Source organism: Grampus griseus (assembly GCF_964374135.1).
Source record: "Grampus griseus genome assembly, chromosome: 12".
Taxonomy (NCBI): Eukaryota; Metazoa; Chordata; class Mammalia; order Artiodactyla; family Delphinidae; genus Grampus; species Grampus griseus.
Window position 1 is genome coordinate 74,937,647 of NC_139006.1, and position 13,164 is coordinate 74,950,810.

Below are 13,164 nucleotides of genomic sequence, written 5' to 3' on the forward strand. Positions count from 1 at the left end.
CTCATTCAGGAAACATCAAGTAATCTTCCAACACTAGTCCATAAGATGTGCTGGGGGAAGGGTGCACAAAGTGAATAAGAGCACGCAGGCTTACAATCACAAGTCATGTTCATAGAATTGTGAGCAGTCCAAGGTTACAAGATCACAAAGTGTAAAGAAGAGCAGTGGGCTCTGAGGTCGGGCTAACGATTGGGGCCACGTTATAAAAGGCTTTGAATGTCATGCTGAGGAATTTAGAGCAAGGAAGAAATCGTACAAGATATGTAGCACTGTAAAACAGCCTTGTGGTGGATTATAATATTTGAAAATTTTCATTCCCTCCTTCTCTTATAGCAATTTTCTCTGCACCCTTGCCTTTGGCCTCAGTCATGTGATTTGCTTTGGTTAATGGACTAGAATGTGAGCAGACATGCCCTATATTACCCTCAAGTAGAAAGAAGCTTTTGGAAGCATTGAAGGTTTCTGCCAGACTATTTGTTCCTGTACCTCTACCATGGAGAGAGTCTGCCTCTTTAGCCTGAGTCTTAGAATGGAAAAAAATCATGGAACAGAATTCAACTTCTATAACCATAGGCTGGATAAGACCCATACTTGCAGACTGGCGGTCCCTGACATAGGGACACAGGTAAGCAAAAAACCAAATACCCGCTGTTTAAATCCACTGAGATTTCAAGATTTTTTGTTACACAGTATAATGTAGTGAATGGTGAGTAATTCACATTTTTAAAGTTATAATGCCAAGAAATTTTTATTGGAAAAATACTGAGACTTTTAAAGAAAAATAAAATTACCTATAATTACAATCCCCAGAGATAATCACAGATTTCACTTGACCATACTTTGCACTAAATATCAGTCCAGATGAGTCATAGGTCTACAGAGGAAAAGTAAAGCAGTGAAGCTTTTAGAAGCAAATATAGGAAAATATCTTCATGACCTCGGGGTAGGCAAAGGTTTCTTAAGCAGGACACAAAAAGTGCTAAAGTAGAAGACTGTGAAATTGGACTACACTAAAATAAAAGATGCCTATTAACAAAAGACACCATCAAAAGCCTGAAAGAGCAAGCCACACAATGGAACCAGCATGCGCAATCTCTGTATCCTATCAAGGGTTCATACTCAGGATATGTAAAGAAGGCTAACACGGCAATGGAAAAATGGTCAAAACACCTGAACTGGCCCTTCAACTAATAATCCTTTATTTCCTGTTCTGGTGCTGGTTACACTGGTGTGTTTACTTCGTGAAAATTAATGGAACTATTTGTTTACTATGATATGTGTGTTATACCACAATACAAATATACATTAAAAATGAGAGTCTCTAAATTCTTATGTTTAGATTTAATTTAAAGTCTTAACAAAGCAACTTAATTAAAAGGGGCAGGATCCTTTGAAAGTATCAATGGAAGTTTCTTCAAGAAGTTTTTTTTTTAGCGCACAGCACAATCAGCTACAAACTATTATAGATTTCTGCAAAACTTCATAACTGGCAACACAACATTGGTTGTCAGGAATCTTGATATCTTACCCAGATGATTTTAATGAATATAATTTTTAGATACATATCAGACTTAAAAATCCTATTATACTATGACTAAGACTAACCCTGCACAGTTCTCCAGTCAGATGTTAACAAATATGAAAGATAAATTTCCTTTTCATTTGCTTCATTCTTCCATTAAGTACCACAGAATTCATATTTCAGTCAATACATATGATCTTTTCAAATTAAATTATCACCTTTTAGTGAGCCAAATAAAAGACGTTTTGAATAGATGGAGCAATTTGGTTTATTTTACATTTTTGTAATAAATTCTATTAAACGCAATTCCTTTACCAATTCAATTATGTTACTAGTTGTTGCTAGTTGTTATTCTCTTTTTTTGAATCAAAACTAAACTTCAAAGAGGTGTTCTAAGATTTTATGAGTTAATAGTTCAAAAATAAAAACTTTTTCATAAAATAAAAAGTCTTTTTGATATATTCAGGCTGTTACAAATTAATTCTTATGATATTTCACTCATTTGAGACTGTCTTCTTTTACATCACTGGAGATACAATGTAGGTAGTAATCGTAGAATGATTTACTATTCAAACAACATTTATTCAGTGCCCACTCTGGGTCAGCCTGGTTCTCAGAGCTGTAAGCCTAGAGGTAAACAGAAAGACAGGTCCCTTGTCAAAGAGTTTACCTTTTACACAGAGAAATAACTGGGAGACATGGAAAGAAAAAAAAAGTGTCTGTGTGAGAGAGGGCCTGAGAAGGGTTGACTTGGATGGCATGGACAGAGGAGGTCTACTGAGGAGCTAGAACATGAATCATAGACGAATACGTTAGTGAAATCATTAGATTTCACATATTTGCCAAGAGCAATTTGATTATTGAATAAAGTTGTTACTCTTTATCTAAGGCTTTTTATACTGAATTGACATATCCTGTTGACCACGTAAAAGCCATGGACCATTTTTTATCCCTTGTTGCCAAAATAGTAGTAAAAAAGCCACAACTAATCATTAGTCAATGAAAAAGCCAAACTTTCTTTCTTATCTCTGAAACCAAACTCTACATATCTCTCCAGAAAGTTTATGAATATGGCTGAATTAAGAGTTTATTGCCTGCTGTTTTCCTTGGAGATGACCAGAGCCAGAACACAAGGTAGAATTGTGATGACCCTGTAGCCTGTAACCAGGAGATCTGATCCATTGATAACACAGTGATTGTCCTTTCCGGCAAAGCTACATGATGCTCTGAGTCAGCCACGGTGGAGATTTCCCTCAGAGATTGCCCCTTGGGCACTCCAAAGCCAGATGAAAAACTGACAACAGCAAAGAAAGCTCCAGAGCGTTTCCGTTTAAAAGTGCTGGATCAATATGTCTGTCATCTGACTTACTCCAAAAGATGAAAGCTCATGAATCTTAGGTAGCAAAATTACACTTACACCATTCCACTGCCCTAAAATGGCCACTGCTTAATTGCCTTCACGTTGGAATATCAGCATCTGCGAATGAAAGGAGTTGATCTCTCTCTTAATTTCTGACGAAAATTCTTTTGTCTTTTCCTGCTCTCTGTGACAAAGGCTGCAGAGTTCTGAGATGAATAGCAGAAGACAGTGCAACAAATTAATACAAATGAAGCCATTCCTGAGTGACTCCATCTGCTGTAGAAATAAGGCCTGGACGATAATGTGGCCAAGATCCAGATAATTAGGCCTGACTCCAAATGAATGCACACAGGTAACTTACAGCTTCAGTAACTCTCCTCAAGAAGGCAGACATCCAAAACTAACCTTAATAGAGGCAGCATATGATCCATTGACAATCTGTTTGATATTAAAAAATGAACTTTGTTTTTGCAACGCTGCATGAAGAGTAGGCAAATAACATATGCAACTCAAAATACCACAGACCAAGACATGGTCTAGCATCTGAGATGCCAGTCTTGAAATTTAGAAAACAAAGACCTTAATTTTTGTTTACAGAATTTAATCAAAAGGCATTAATAAGCTAGCAACTAAGAAAGGCACATAAGGTGTCTGCAAGTGTCTTTTCTCTGTAATCAACAGGAAGATTATTAACTAATAACAAATGTAATTCATCTTCATAATGGCTAAATGACAGCCTGTTTAAAAATAACAAATGACTACTCTCATTGACTATTACAGGGTGAGCATGACCTTCACGTATTTTAAGCAAACAAGTCCTCTTTTCAAAGATTTCAGGAGTCCTTTAACTGATAATGATGAGATATTTTATCTTTACCAAGGGACGCTAAACCTTTTAAGATGCTATTTAAATTGAGATAATTTTATATAGCCCTGAGTTAGAAGGAACCCTGAAGGTCTGGCACTGATTTTTTTTCATAAACAAGATATTAATGAACCACAAATGTAATCAGTTACCTGTATATAGAAACTCTATATAGGAATGTTTCTTCTTTGTCCTCCCTGATTTTTCTATTGTGAAACAGTTGAATTTCAATTCATAGGCCCCCCAAAAAAGTAGAAGATTTTTAAACTAGACTTTTAAAAATTATCTTTATTTCCTTTGAAGTACAAGCATTATACATCTCTAGTTACTGGAGATATCAGGGATTCACTTGAAAGCTCTCTATGGCTTCTAAATAGTTTTGCCAATTACACCAAGCATAACCTACAAATGCCTCTTTTACAGTACTTTAGTTTTCAGCTTTCCAAGACTCCCAACCTTTACTTTCAGTGACATTACATGATCAGTTGCTCCAATGTGACATAGCAGCTGTGACATGCAGAGACCAGTTAGGGAAACCCTTGAGGACAATCTGCTAGCCTTCCTGATACATAACCAGGTAAACAGAGCAGCTACTGCAACTGGGACCATTGTTTCAACATCATAGGCCAAACATGACTGTAAAGTGCCCACTCTATTTGGGGGCCTATTCATTTTCCCAGAGCCCTACTGTGCAATCAGAATAATGGTCTCCCAAGGACGTCCGTGTCCTAATCCCCAAAACCTGTGAATATGTTACCATCACAGGAAAAGACACTTTGCAGATGTGATTAAATTAAGGATCCTGTGGTGGGAGAACATGAGACTGAAGTATGTTGAAGATGGAGGAAGGGGCCACAAGCCAGAGAATTCAGGCAGCCTCTAGAACTGGAAAAGGCACGGAAACAGACTCTCCCTGAAGCCTACAGAAGGATGGCAGCCCTGTTGACATCTTAATTTTAAGGCCATTGAGACTGATTTCAGACTTTTGACCTCCAGAAATATAAGATATTTGTGTTGTTTCAAGCCAATAAGTTTGTGGTAATTTGTTGCAGCAGCCATAAAAAACCAATACACCTACACGTGCCTTTGAGCTCAGAACCTAAACAACTAGCCAGTGGCTGATGTTTCTGATAATAAGGCATCCCTCCTTCTTGGTAATAAAAGCACCACCATATATAAAAGTAGAGCAAAGGCAGAATTCCATGGAGGAATATTTTTTAAGCCAAAAATTAAACTAGTTGTTTCTTTTCTATCTCAGATGCGTATTTTAAAGTGTCACCAAGTTTTCCTTTGGATGCTGGAGCCACTTAAACATGTATTATTAAAAAAAGAAAAGTAAGTATTTTCTCCAACCATAGGCAAGATACTTTACATTTTAAGCCTGAATTTCCTCTTCTGTAAACTGACAACATTCAACCAAATATTCTCCAAGTTTCCTCCTAGCTCTGAGATCCCAAGTTTCTAGCTTACACGAGTCTTCTGTTAAATTTTATATTGTGCAGATATATTTTACTTTGAGGTAAGTTTTCCTTTGTGGTTTATTTGATGATAATCCTGATTATTTCACCTCAGGTCCCATTTCCTCCAAAGGGAAATTTTTGCTGCATATCAGCAAAGGTTACTTATCATCAACCCATCTTTTCTCAGGGACTGAGTATACACATTGATTTTGTAACATGGTTTTCAAATTATCTTCATAAATCAGCTAACAGCCAAACAAAAAATGTCACAAACAAAAGTAAAAACTATCAAAGGAAGTGGTGTGCCTTTATTTCCAAAAAGCTATGTGATGTATACCAACCACTATAACTAAAAGCATCTTTTCTGGTCCTTGTCCTGTACTCCGAGCACAAATTGGGAGACTGTTGTCCTCAAGTCTATGACTTTTCTAAATGCCACTACCTAATGTAGCATGCCAGGAGGGAGACGGAGAAGGAGTTGTTTTCTGATAAAGCTTTAGGCACATAGTTTAAGTTAACGAGACATGGCAAGAGCAGGTGGGTGATCTGATGTTCACACACTGTAATGGGCCAAAGGCTAATTACTATTCACTGTACGATGAACACAGAAGTAGCAATTATGCTTTCATCCTAGTGGATGTGATGTATTAAAAGCTATCAGCTTCACCTTCTGTAATAACAGCTTTTGTCTGTCCGTACCAGAAAGCACAAAAATAAGACGGATATGGAAAGGGGGCTATGCGACTTTATTATTATACAAGAACAAACATTGGAGTCTCACTGTCCCTCCTTCTGTGCTCAAGACACAAATGTCAGGTGAAGCCTGGTAGCTTAGAAACATCATTTGTCAATATGATGCTTTTCTTCTTTGGCTGTGAAATGCTCTTCAACTCACCTGTGAACCACAGATAAATACTGAGTTCACAAAGGGAAAGTCTCAACCACCAAGTTCAAATTGTCAGAGTTAGGAACACATTTGAGAAGTGCTGGCAGGCTGAGCTGAGTGTCCATCTTTGCCAAAAGCCTCAACAAACAGGGTTAATTGATCTTCTCATTATGTAAGGAAGGACAGCCATGAAAATACTTGTAGAATATACAGAAAAAAAGAGTAAGGTTCAGAGATGGCAATATTGTAGAATAATTCATACTTGATATTTGAATGAAAATCATAAGCACTCTGACAGAAAGAAAATCTCTCTCCCAAACAGAGGGGAAAGGATGATGAATATCTGAACATGAATTGCAGAGGCAACTCTTATTTCCAGCTCAGGGCAATGAAAACCAACCTTGACCTTTACCACAAGAGCCTACCACTTGAAGACTTCACCTATTTAGTGAATTTCTAACCAGACATGAAAGGAGTATTCTATGCAACCTGGACACTGCTCCCATGATGCACTCTGTCTCAGCCTGTTCTGAAATTAACCCTCTACTTTTCACCCAGAGCCTGTCACCGGTTTACAGAGAATCTCCTCTTTGATATACCAGCACCACTGAGACAGACCCGCCAGCTCTTTGTCTTCTCCAGCTTGACCTCAGACTTGAGAGCTGTCCCTTGTGAAGCCCTGGCAAGTATAGCCCAGTAGGTCCAGGACCTCCCCATGTGCCAGACAGCTAGGTACCCAGCAGATAGTAGAGAGTTGCACATGAAATCCAATTCATTCATGATATGGGAAATACAACGTATTATGGTGATATAATATTTCACCAATGAACACAGTGAAGGGCTTTTCACTTAGCCCAAGCTGGAATTCCCCAAATATTAGGAAGATAATTTAACAGAAAAGGAGTCTTATATTTGGTATTAAAAGATGTCAGCCTAGATCAAGGACTTTATCCAGATTATTTCTGTCTTTCCTTAAATCCAATAGCAGTTTACTGAGGGCGATGCAGTTTAACATTTCTTACTCTCAAAAGCTTCCAGGATTTCAGAATAGTTCCTTAGAAACTCGGTCTTGGCTTAAGAGGTCAGTTCACATAGATAATAGCGGCAGAGCACCAGGAAAGTTTTGATCTGTGCCAGGAAAACATCAGTGCCAATGATATCTGACCCTCATGGAACTTGTTTGGGTTCTGCCCAGCAGCCTTCATTGCTAAGATGTGTCCCAAACCATTATGCAGCTGCCAACGTGCCCAAGCCCCAAGTCTATCCTCAGAATGAATAAATCTGGGAAATAAGAAGACACTAGAAGCTTCCAGAGATATTCCTAAACCCCACTGTTTTCATTTTGTCACATGCAAGACAAGTGGAGAGGGTTGTGAATACATCTATAGTGCAAATTACATCCCAATGTTCTAATGCATTCTACTCTGTGGGTGTTTCAAACCAATACTGATTTTATTTAGAGCAAAAAGAATTATTTGATGACAAAATTTAAATTTATACTACATAAAAATTCATTTCTTTAGCAAAGCTTTACTTCCAGATATATTACAACTTCTCTGCAGCTACAGACTTCCTTAACTCCTTAATGGCAAAGATCAAAATCTCAAATGTAGTTAATGACTTCTTTACATTCTTCAAACAATGACTTGCCTCACCAAGATAAAGCTGAAGACCACCCAATGTCTCCTGACCTCCTTGGTCTAATTACATTGCATGGTTTTTCTTTAATGTTACTGCTTGAAATTTGTCTGAAGCAGGCTGTACTACATTTGCGTTCCCATCACTCTTAGCTTGCATCCTGATTTTATGTACCCTTGTCTGCTCAAGGAGATTACTAAGATTACTGATGTGTTTTTAATGTAAATATTCTCCCTTTGTCGAGAAAAGGGAAAATTACAAAGATGTCAAGTAATATTGATTGTAAATAAGCCTTTCTCACCTCAGCTAATGCTGAATTTCTGTCACTTAGTAAATAAACCGGTATCAGAGTAGGATTAATGTCAATGATCCACTGAAGGTTGCTAGTTTGAGGCAAAACAATAAAGCAAACACTACAAAATACCAATGACTCTTCTGGATGTTGGTTTTTCTTACTTTCCATGGGATTCATAGATCTAAATTCTGTCTTTCTGGTATTAACATGGCTATAGATCATTAAGGTACAAACACTGGTAACTTAAAAAAAAAAAAAAACAATTATCTGAAAATTGGGCCTGACCCAGGCCATAATGCTGAGCCTCATAATTTCAGTTTCTCCCCAGAAACTTAAAGGCATTGAAGGACACACCATTCATTCTGGGCCAGCCATCATTAGCAACAAAAAGCTAGTGAGGGCAGGGCAGGAATAAAGATGTAGACATAGAGAATGGACTTGAGGATACGGGGTGGGAGGGGGAAGCTGGAACGAAGTGAGAGAGTGGCATGGACATACATACACTACCGAATGTAAAATAGTTAGCTAGTGGGAAGCAGCCGCATAGCACAGGGAGATCAGCTCAGTGCTTTGTGACCGCCTGGAGGGGTGGGATAGGGAGGGTGGGAGGGAGGCTCAAGAGGGAGGGGATATGGGGATATATGTATGCATATGGCTGATTTCACTTTGTTGTACAACACAAACTAACACAGTATTGGGAAGCAATTATACTCCAATAAAGATCTATTTAAAAAAAAAAAGCTAGTGAGGGGCAGGCAGACATTAGTGTGAAAATATACAGTGAGTCAGAAGGAAAGGCAAGGGGAAATACATCCCAAACCAGGGGTCAGCAAAGTGTCAGAGACCATTATATGTGGCCTGCAAAGCCCGAAATATTTACTATCTGGCCCCTGCCTACCCCGTTCTAAACTCTCAAACCCAAACATGGAAACCAGCTTATGTACTTGAAAGGACTGCAGAGAACTGGGGACATTCTGCAGAGCCAAGCCTGCTTGCCTGGGTGTGTGCATGTGCCTTAGTTAGGAAGGCCTTTCAAAAGCAGACATTGAGATGAGAGTTTGTGTGTAAGTGACCTTATAAGGAATGCTCCCAGAAAAAGCCAGTAAGAGAGGTGGAAGCAGGAAAGGGAAGGGAAAGAAGCAAAGCAAATGTGAGATTTCAGGCCAAGCCCCTATCTTAGCCTGATCCTGCAGGGAGCTCAGGAGTATAGATTATACCTTACAGTCGGTCTCACCTCCAGGCAAAGGAGGTGGGCTTCCATACGCACGCACCAATCCTTGGTGGGGAGGGGGTGGAGACACAAACTTCCAGGTACTCTCTGCTCTCTGAGTATGCAGGCAAAGCAACCTTGTTACACCAAGGGCAGGACTCTGAAGACAGTCACAGGTGTGAGTCACTTGAAAGAAAGCACACAGAAGTTGAACAATGGGCACAGAAGTCCACAGAATGTTAAAAGGGACTGAAGAGAAGTGGGTGGGGCACAGCCTATCCAATGCCAGGTGTGCATACACTAGCACCTGCTAGGGACATGGCATGTAGGATTCAGTGTTGAGCGGCAAATGACCTTCTCAATGAATATCCTTATCAAACTCATCTAGGGGGCTCTGCTCCACCTTGTCTTAAGCATGAAGCAAAATGACAAAAATAATAATAATATTTAATGAGCACTGTCAAAATATTCTGAACTCTTTGGATATATCCTTTTATCTGATCCTCATAAAAACCCTGCAAAGCTGGTGTCATGTCCCTTTTTAGGGATGAGGAACATAGGGCTCAAGAGCGTTAGCTAAATGACCCAAAGATACTCAGAAGGGAAGCAGTAGAGATGAAATTTGGACCAAAGTCTGTCTTACTCTAAAGCCCTTAGGCTTCCCACTCTCCTACCTCTTGAGCTGCTAAAAAATGGAGAATATGCCATTCCCTAGTACAGCCAAAAACAAATCTCAACAAATAAGGACCTTTGCGACATAGTACTTGTGAAAATCTCAGAGAATGAAAGCATAGAGAGGGGGCAAGGAAAAGAGAGAGAGAATGAGAGAGAGCTGGTTTAAGCATCTCGTTGAAGAGGGTGCCTGGGCTTAAAGGGCAACTAGAATGGGATGACTCCACTCTGATTCAGGTTTTACAAACTATTTTTAACAAACAAACTTATTTCTTAAATAATTCAGTTTGTAGATTTGTACCAGATCCTAAGGGAAAAGGCCTGTGTGTATTTTAAAGCTGTGGTTCTCCAACATTAATGTACTCCCGAATTACGTCAGAAGCAGGTTGAAATGCATGCTCTCAGACCCAGGTCTCTGAGATTCTGCTTCAGTATGTCCAGGTAAGGCCCAGGAACCTGAATTTCTTACAGGAAATTTGAAGCAGATGGTCCATAGATTGCATTTTGAGAAACACTGTTTCAGAATAATGGGCAAAATAACAAAAAGAACCCACTCTACCCAGGATTCTCTGCCTGACCTGATATTATGATAATTTCATAGATAAAGAGAAAGATGATAGATAGATAGATAGATAGATAGATAGATAGATAGACAGACAGATAGAGAATCCATCCAAGCTGACCAGCTAGGTATGGTAAGAGTTTTCACTTACAGATAAGTTAGCCATACGTGACATTTCTGAATGAAATCTAATTATGATCTATAGCTGAAAATTAAAGTTGTTAATTTCTGATATCAAGTGCAATGGACTAAATCCAGATATATTTTTGAATATAAATATGTGCACCAATTCAGTGTAATTTTTTTCAGAAATTCCAAAGTGAGTAGGAGGAAGAACAATTTGGTGTGCTGGCCAAGTTCTACTCTGGGGTAATTAAAATCTGCCTACTTAAAATTCTTTTTGTAAATTTCAGTAGCTATATGCTTCTTCCTCACTTCCTGTTCTCAAGGGCAGTAGAGTGGTGCCGTTGTTAGCTGACTACCCCAGGTGACACTCTCTGCCGCAAATGCTGGGGTGACCGTGTGTGAATCCAAATGTGACTTAGATAAGCCATTGATATCAATGTAAAATATAGAAATATATTCAGTTAACATGTCCATGTTTGGCTTTGATTCCAGAGCCTTTGAAAAATATATTTCTAACGTTATTATATTTGGATCTTGTAAGGCTAGCTTGATATAGCCAAGTAAACTCATACTAAATTAATATACATGATTTATTGAGAGTGCATCTCATTAACTAGATAAATAGCAACTTGTCATAGAAAAGGCAATCTTGTGCTGTTACTTTTTTTCTTCCCAGATGATTCCAGTGTGGCCTTAGAGTGTTTATTCAGAAAAAGAGGCTTGTGTCCCTTCTCCTTCTAAGGACTTTCAAATAATTTGCACACAATAATGACTGACTCTGGCAATGCTCTTAATAATACTTAAGTGGATGAGAACAGTGGGCAAAACGAATGGAGAGGGAGAGAGAGAGAGAGAGAGAAACTACCACATGGTCCATAAATGAAGAGGAAAGCAAAGCATGCCACCAGATGACAAGTGGGGTAACAGTCACTGCAGCCATTAGAAGCAAAAGCATTCACTGTATTCTGATACTCTATTTCCGTCTAAATATGGTGATACAGCCTCTTTTGACTGGCTTTAGTTTTTGTGGTGCAGTAAGGAAACCTGTTTGGCAGAAGGTGACCCTATAGACGAAACAGAAGGCAAGATACCTCGGGGACTAAATGGGTCTGGAGAAACACAGAAATCTAACAAAGGCAATATATTTAGACTGCCGATTTTGAAATGCTACAGAAGACTATCTTGCCTTCTAGAACGGAAATTCACAAAAGATAGAAGCAGACCTTGCTTTCAGTAGTTCAACTTACTCCACGTTTTAGCAACAGGCTTATTGCAACCAACTGTAAGAAAGCAGCCTATTGCTCCTCTGAGCTCTCAAGTAAACTTAAGCTTTTCAGATATCTGACCAAGGGTATTTTTCAAGCAGCTTTGACGTTTAAAAATATAAGCACACTTAGTATCAAAACAGAGTTCTCTTATCTAGATGTAGATAAACATAAGACCAAAAGGGAAGTAAGTTTAGAACCCAAAGGACACAAAACAAAAATAACATTAAAATATGAAAGACTAGAAAACATCTTTAAATATCTCACTTTATTCATATTTGCAGAGTTTTGCAGTTTAGAGAAATTACTATTTTTATTAGAAGGAATACCAGCGAATTCTAGCAAATCAAAAGTGTTGAGAAAATAGAAAGGTTGAATAGAGGACTTCAGGCCGAGAAATATGCAGCTTTTTACTTGAGAATGCTCATAATGTCTTGGTTGACTGAAATTGCTAATCAAGGCGAAAGATGTATGATTCAAGCAAGTACAGAGCAAATGTAGTTTCTTATTTTCAAGACACACAGTGTATGCCTAAACAGGATTTTAATAAATGTTTTTAAATACTTTACACCTTAGATATTTTCAATTATTTACTCTTTCCTCTTCCTTCCTTTCTTTTTTCCCTTTATCTCTATTACATGACTAGTGTCCCAAATTTTCTATTACTCCTAGCACATATTAGGTAACCAAGAAGTCTTTGTTGTGTGAATAAATGAATGGTGAATGAAGGGATGGTGGATGATAGGATAAGTAACTAAACACATGAGCAAACAAATAAGCAAAGAAATGAGTGATATCTTGGGCAAGGTCACCTGAGAGCCAATGAATATAAAACAAACTCTCCACTTGACTTTGATAGAAGTTTTGCTATTGAAGGTTATATCTTTGCCAAAGTTGGCAAACTGGATGAAGCAGTTCTGTGCTGGTGACTGAGGTCAGAGCCACACACCACAGACAGACTCTGAAAGAGTAAGATAGAAGTTCATGAATGGACACTGAGGAATCTCACCAAGCCTCTCAGCTGCATGGATGGACGAGGAAGTACCTCCAGGAAAACCAGGATTTTCCTTAAGAAACAGTTCTAGGTCCACTCTGCTTCCTGAATGAATAATCAATAAGCCCTCAAAATTTGGAACACGCGGGCTTCCCTGGAGGCGCAGTGGTTGAGAGTCCACCTGCCGATGCAGGGGACACGGGTTCGTGGCCCGGTCCGGGAAGATCCCACGTGCCGCGGAGCAGCTGGGCCCGTGAGCCATGGCCGCTGAGCCTGCGCGTCCGGAGCCTGTGCTCCGCAACAGGAGAG